We start from the raw sequence: 7,826 nt of genomic DNA, 5'->3' as shown, positions 1-7,826 counted from the left end.
ATTAAGGGACATTACACACAAGATGTAGCTATTGTAGGGAAAATAATACTAAGTTGCCATTCAACGACACCATCTACAGTTTCTTCCTTAAATTATGCTATAGAAAGGGAAACTAAGATGCATGGCTCTCTCACCCGCTCAACTTGACTTTTTAGTTGAATCAATTATCAAAATGCTTTAGTTGTCTTCACGAGTGGGTGATAGAAATCATTTCAACCAAAAAATTTTGAATTCTATATTAATGTAGTTTTGGCCTCATACTAGTGAGAGACTCTTAGCCTTGCAAATTGCTACCATCTATAAGAGTTTGGGTGAATTTGGAAGGTCTGGAACTTTAAACTCTCAACAGGTTCCTTCAGGGGATAGATCTTGAACATTTGTTCCCTGGCTCAGAGTTAGCACCACTAATTACCAGCCACACTAGTTAGTTAGACATGAAAGACATTGAATCTGAAATAACCATGGGAACCCCAACAACCATGTCATTTCTAATGATGGAGGGCCACATTGCATATCAACACCAATACTATTTATCTAAAGTAAACATTGGAGCTCTAGTTGCAATTCTTCCTAGTAAACATAAGAAATAAGTGCCACAACTCATTCCCTGGCATGTACATATTACTCAAGCTTGAGGGCATCTTCCCACTACAAGATTTTGAGCTACTACCTAGAAAATTCACTTCTTTTTGTTGTTGTCAGTGTTCTGTGAATTTATATCAATGGTGTTCTTTTTGTTTATTCCTTGTAGTTTGAAATGGTTTGCATTTCTTTATGAAGACTAAGCCAATGTTCATGCTAGGGGAAAAAGTTCTAATTATTATTGACCATTTATTTTCAACAATGTTGTGCTAGCATGGGAATCTACAACAAACTGCTTCACAGAAAAGGTCTGGTTATATTTAAGGTCTTCCTATGACTATTTTACTAGTAGTTAAATATTAAAAATGCATCCTTTCAAATTTGAAGACATCATATGAATATCTTTATTCTTCTTGAACCCAAATTATTCCTATGTTGGCTACAGGAGAAAGATGAGATTGATAACCAAGAAGAAGGGGAAGGATCAATACATTGAGTAAAGAGAAGGTTGAAGTTGACAATTCAATTGATGTAGCAACTAATTCATCCAATACCTGTTGCAATTGTTCATTGAAAAAAAAGTGTTGAATATAAGAATGCAACATATACTCTTGCTAAAACAACCTTGTGAGATGCATGCAAGTTAGCTTCTACCTCTAATAAAGATATGAGAAAGAAAGCTGAAAATGAAAACTTGTATGTATCTAGTTGGATTCACTTAAAATAATCAATCAACTGTATTACAATTAGGATTTTATTAGTTCTACTTGTAATATTGACCATCTCCAGTGTTAGGATTTTGTGTAGTTTTATATCCAATGTATTGTTTTGTAATATTGACCATCTCTATTAAGCTGTTTTTTCTATCTGAAATATGCAAGTTTTCCTTTTAACATGAATTATTTTAAGAAATATTGTACACAATTTCTTATTTTCTTGAATTGTCTATTACATGGTCAAACTATATCTTTTCAAAACCAGAAGCATTTTATGAAAATCATTTAAATTCACTACTTCATTTGGCAAGGCCTTTGGGAAGCTTCAGAAACCTAAAAGATTGAATGCGAATTTTGTTTTGAGGATGACAGAAAGCTTCATGGATAGAGCAAAGAACTTGGAAGATGAGTTCTCCAGGTAGTATTTATTTTTGAACAAGATGACTAATTGTAGTGATTTTTCAATATTTATGATTGTTTATCAAGCTTCAACAAAAAGTTTATCCTTTCTTGATTGATTATTAATTGATGGATTTGTTATTTCTACTTGTTGCTCTTTCTTGAAGTTTCTATGCTAACTGGTTTGAACTAATTGAGGATCAACCATTGGTGATATTGTTGTAATATGTTAAATTATTGTTTGTCTTGAATCAAGTATTTGTTGTAAAATATCAATCAATGTGTTATATCTTGGAAATTACAAGTATGGTAAATATGGGAAAACTATCGGTGCTTTGCATGTAAATATGCAAAAAAGATGGAAACTACTCTTATTTTGTCTTTTCATTATATTGATCAGTGATGTTTTGAGTTTGAGTGATTGACGATGGCCACAAGTGTTCCCTAAAGTTGAAATTTTGGTGTTGGAATCCAGTGTGAATTTTCCATTCAAGAATCATATAACATGTGGAATCTAAAAGTTACATTCCAAAATAATCCTATTTGGGGGATTACTAGTGGTGATTGCTACTTATTTTCAATGTTGGAAATTTGATCCAAATCACAGCTAATATATTGTACCATGGGCCAGGAACACAATGTGAAGGGATTTGTCTTTTCAATTTATCCACTTATACTGTAGTGATCCATAAATATAAGAAAAAAATTAATAATTTGATATAGACTCGTTGGCTTATTCATATGTGATAATGGACTCAAATAGTAGTTCTTATTTGAATAAATTCTCATAAGGCTTGGGCATTCTTGACATCATCGACCTCTGGCCCTAGACTTATTCACTTAGCCTTCTACATTATCCGATTATAGTCATGTATACAAGCTATTCTATTATTGTATCCTATTTACTTCATTTCATTTTATTCTAGACTTAGATTGGACATTTCCTAGGAGTTTTCTTTGCACTCCCACATCGTATAAGTAATCTACAACTTGATATTTTTAGCATGTATCTTAGTTGACATTATTGTGCCTAAGATTTCCTTGAAGGTTGAATAATAAGTTTACTAAGGTGCTATTTTATATGGTGAAATTTTATTTTCTTTGTTTATACAGGTCATTTGGCCACATACTGTTCACTATTGCCCAACTGAAAAAAGTTCGAGTTTCTTGATTTTATGGAGAAAAATGTCATCGACAATATTGCTTATATTGAGTTATATCGTATAAATCCTTTATAGTCTGCTTTAGCTTATATTCCATTGTTCATCGTCTTTCATGTCTTATACTCTGCATTGTATCTTCTTTTTTTTGGGAAAAGGAACTCAGTATTGATGGTAAGAAGTAAGAATTGAAGAAAGAGGAGAATAACAACACTCGAGCGACAAATGCAAATTAAATAGAAAGAGGAGGAAATTAGTCTAGTGGTACCCGTAGAGCCAATATCTCGCATAAAACACACACATAGAGACTGATGGTCAAGTCTTCAGAGTTGGTGAATTCACTTGCAATGCCTTGGAAATATAATGATATTGTTTTGAAGTGATGAAACAATATTTCATGTGTAAATTGTACTCCAAACAATATTAAGTTGGAAACTCATATTGTAATACTTGACTTTTTATATAATATAATTTATGTGGTTTAAATTATTTATAGTTGCACTTGATATTATTTATTATTGTAATTAACATATGTAACTTTGTGTTTTCATATTAGATGAACATGTACATTGTATGCCATTTTTTTAAAATTTAGTTGCAAAATCATACTAATTAATTTATGTTGATTAATAATGAACACATAAAATCAATTTAAAACTACTAGATTAGTAGTTTATGTTGATTAATGTTGAACACAAATAAAATGAATATGTGATTAAAGTAGTTTTTTATAATGATTGTTAATAAATGTAACTAAAATAAATATAAACAACTAGAGTAGTCATTTTTATAATGAATATCAAACTGCCAAAAAAGTATAAATGACTACTGCAAATGATAATTTTGTGATTACAAATAACGACTAAATTTTGCATATATACAACTCTCAGTAGTTAATTTACAGTGCCTTATAACACGACCAAAATTTAGTCATATTTCTTTGGTCATTAATTGGTTTCAAATGATGACTAAAATTTATATATATATGAATAATGGTAGTTAATTTACAGTATCTTATAACTCGACCAATTTTTTGGTCATATTTTTTTGGTCATTAATTAATTTTCTCGGGCTATCATCTAGTAATATATTTTGTTGTATATTTGGCCATTAATTGTGGAAATTAGTGACTAAATAAAGGACTAAATTAATGATCAAATTTATGACTAAATATACTACTAGGTAATAAAGTTGAGACAACCAATTAATGACTAAGCTAAAAATGACTAAAAGTTGGTCGCGTTATAACATACTGTAAATTTGCTACTATTGATCATGGACCGAAAAATAGTCGTTTATATGCAAATTTTAGTCTTTTTTTAGTAACTAATTAACCATTTTGTACTAGTGGAAAAATAAAAATAGATAGACATCACGCTATTGATTCTAGAAATTGAATGTGAAAGTACTTACCTAGAGTTTGTTTCTTTTTCTCCTAGTATTCTAGCATGATTAAATTGAACTGTGGAAGACATGCAAAGGTTGGATATAATTAACTCTTCAAAATATCATTCACCTCATATTCTCCTGAAGTGTAGTTACTTTAGTTCTTGCACACCTCCCCTTAACTGTCAAGAAATCAATAGGAAACTTACAAGGATTGGAAAACTTTATGAATGCAAGATTAAGCATCACATATACTGGATAGCATTGTCATCAAGTGTAGTAGAAAATCTCATAGGAGATAAAGAAAATGACACACATCTCATGCTCTACTATTCAAACCATGAACAACTAGAGATAATTAGTAAGGTAATGTGTAAAAAATATACACCTCTTGCAATTTTAGAGAAATAGTTTTCGAATATTAAATTGAAAATATAGCTTTGGTTGCCTTTAGATATTTGCATTACAAATATTAGGGTCGTCCATTATTTTTAATATCCAGTATGTAAATGGGAAGCCCTGTAGATTTTAGAAGGGAAAAATACTCAAATAATTGGATGGGAATCGAGTAATTCAATCTAGAGTATTTAACTAAATTTGTTCCCCTTAAGCTAATTTAACCAATGCATTTTAGGAAAGCTTCAAGAACAACCAATGGTACCTATATACCCATATTCATAAACTTTCCTTTATGATCTTCTTGAAAATGTGTAGAATAGTGATGGGAGAATCATTCTAGGAGATTACTTCGTCGTATATAGAAAACAAATTTCCATTAGTAAGGTGAGAAAGCTATAAAAAGAAGAGATCACTAGAACGAGAAAGAGCTGTACAATTTTGTTGGTACCTACACAATGTCCAGGGATCATAAATTTTGGTCTTGTTTACATATAGTGGTTTCTGCACATATGTAATAGCCCTGATCACATTTCTCCTTTATCATAAACATTGTGAAAAGAAATTATTAAATAAATAAAAAAGTTGAGTTAGGGTCATCAGATCTAAGGATGAGGTGGACATGCTTCCTGGGAAAGATAAAAATAAAGGGGAAAAGGGCCAAAGGCACGAGGATCATTGACCTACAAGACTAATCAGTAATGACTGGGCCAACCACCACAAAAATCAAAGGAGAAGGGACAGTTGGAGAAGTTTTGAGTGGTCTTAAAAATGTGGAGAAGGTTGGGCTCTAACCACCAAAATGTAGAGTTCTAATCGCAAAAAAAGACTCCAAGGAGGGTCAATTAAGGGGGGGAAGGTTGTAATGATAATAATATCATTCTGCCAAAAGTAGTGGAGAAGGAAGAGAACACAGACACTGAACTAAATTGAAGGTGAAGTTTCGATATAGATAGAGAAGGGAGTTGAGCAGCATATATGAGGTTCTTATTCCCATAAGCAGTCTCCTCATGCCTAGGAACCTAGCTCGGGGGTGGCAAATGCATTAGAGGTAGATTGTAGCCATCTACAGTTCGAAAGAGAGTTTTTATAGCTTGGTTGCCCATTCCATCTAGGAACAAAATTTTGATATATATATATATATATATATATATATATATATATATATATATATATATATATATATATATATATATATATACGTACAAAAATGTTTTGTGTCTTATGTACTTGTAAGGTTCCCTTGTCATACTAAACACACACAATTTCTCTTAAATATTCAAATGAATTCTAGCTTCTAGCAACGCCAACACTCTAATTAGCTTCAATCTCATGCACCCAACAAAATAGAAATGAAAAAGATGTATCTCAAAAGGAGATTACTACTTGAAAAGAGCAAGTACAAGAACCTTCAATTAAGTGTATTCTGCCTCATCTTAGAGATCTAATAAGACCCATGTTCTAAGAAAATAGGGAAGCTTCAAGTGAATTACACATAATGAAAAAGGAAACATAAATTAACATATAACGATAAAAGCAAGGAAGTATGTTACTAAGAAGCATCAAGGTTGTTCTACAAGATAAATCAATGTAGAATAAGTCAATCCAATAACATTAAAATTAAAACACCAAAAATAGATGACAAAGCGATTCCAACACTGTAATTAGAAACCCAATAAAATTAAAATGAAAACACCAAAATAGATGAAAAAGCAATGCCAACACTCTAATTAGCTTCAATCTCATGCACCCAACAAAATAGAAATGAAAAATATGTATCTAAAAAATAAACTATTACTTGAAAAGAGAAATTACAAGAACCTTCAATTAAGTGTATTTTGCTTCATCTTAGGAATCTAATAAGACCCATGTTCCAAGCAAATAGGAAATCTTGAAGTGAATTACACATAATGAAAAAGGAAACATAAATGAACATATAACAACAAAATCAAGGAAAGTATGTTATCGAGAAGCATCAAGGTTGTTCTACGAGATAAATCAATGTAGAACAAGTGAACCTAATAACATTAAAATTAAAACACCAAAAATAGATGAAAAAACAATGCCAACACTCTAATTAGCTTCAATGTCATGCACCCAACAATAGGTGCAACAAATTTTTAATTACAATTTTGTAAAAATTTAATTTAAATAGGGTTTAAATACTTGATTTAGATATGAAAGACATTTATCAGTTTCAATTTCAATTTCATTTCAATTTCATTTAGTGAGATCAATTATGAGTTCAATTCTTGAGACTAATAACCAGGTACCACTTTTGGCTAGGTTCTCTTTTCCTCTGGCTAAACTTGGCACTTTACAGTGGTCTATGCAAGTCTTTACTGGGTTTACCTTCTACTGTTACCAACCCAAATTTTGGTGGTGTCTCAACCAAGGGGTTTTACTGTTTTTCAAACTAAGTGGAAATTTATTACTAATACTCTTAATACACATCCATACAACTATTGATAGTCTATCCATTATAAGTTTTGGAAAGTTTTTCAACATATTTCTCTCTGGAATCAGATTTGTTGAAATCACTTCACAGCCCTAGATTTTCAGGTGTCTAAATTGAAAAAGAAAAAATAAATAAAAATAAAAAGTCAAAAAATTCATTTTTAAATTAAAAATTAAAAATTCGTTGAATTGGCAAGGGAAAAAAAACCAAAACAATGAAATTCTAATATCTATTGAGTAAAATAGTTAATATAAACGTAACCAAAAATAACGAAAACCAAGGTAGATACGTCATTTGGGCCAGAGACACTGGGCCAAGAATAGTAAAGAAATTCACTAGAATTCTCCTGAAACTTATAATCACATGGATCTCGTGGAGAGACAAATTGGAGAGAAATATTAGAATGAATTCAATTTGAAAGTCAAAAGAAATAAATCATGGGGGCAAAGTATTACATTGTGAAATAAATAAGAAAATAATAGTAGTTTGTTTGGCTGTAATCTGTTTGGATTTGTGTTGGCTATGTTGTTGGTTATGCACCATTTATTATTGCTCCATGGTGCTAAAGGGTCAGGCCAACCCCTTATCCAAACTTTCTTTTCATGTACTAGATGGAAAAAATGGAAGTTACTCTTTCTTGATTTTCATTGCATTCAAATATCAAATTCAAATATCAGGCAGGTAGGGCAGAGCAATAGTTTAGGTCTCTTCACCAGGGTGACATTATAA

Source organism: Pinus tabuliformis, chromosome 6 (genome assembly GCF_031772625.1).
Source record: "Pinus tabuliformis cultivar Carrire ecotype Pingquan chromosome 6, CPIR1, whole genome shotgun sequence".
NCBI classification, from domain to species: Eukaryota; Viridiplantae; Streptophyta; class Pinopsida; order Pinales; family Pinaceae; genus Pinus; species Pinus tabuliformis.
The sequence above is the reverse complement of the archived record's forward strand: the minus strand, read 5'-3'. Positions refer to the sequence as shown.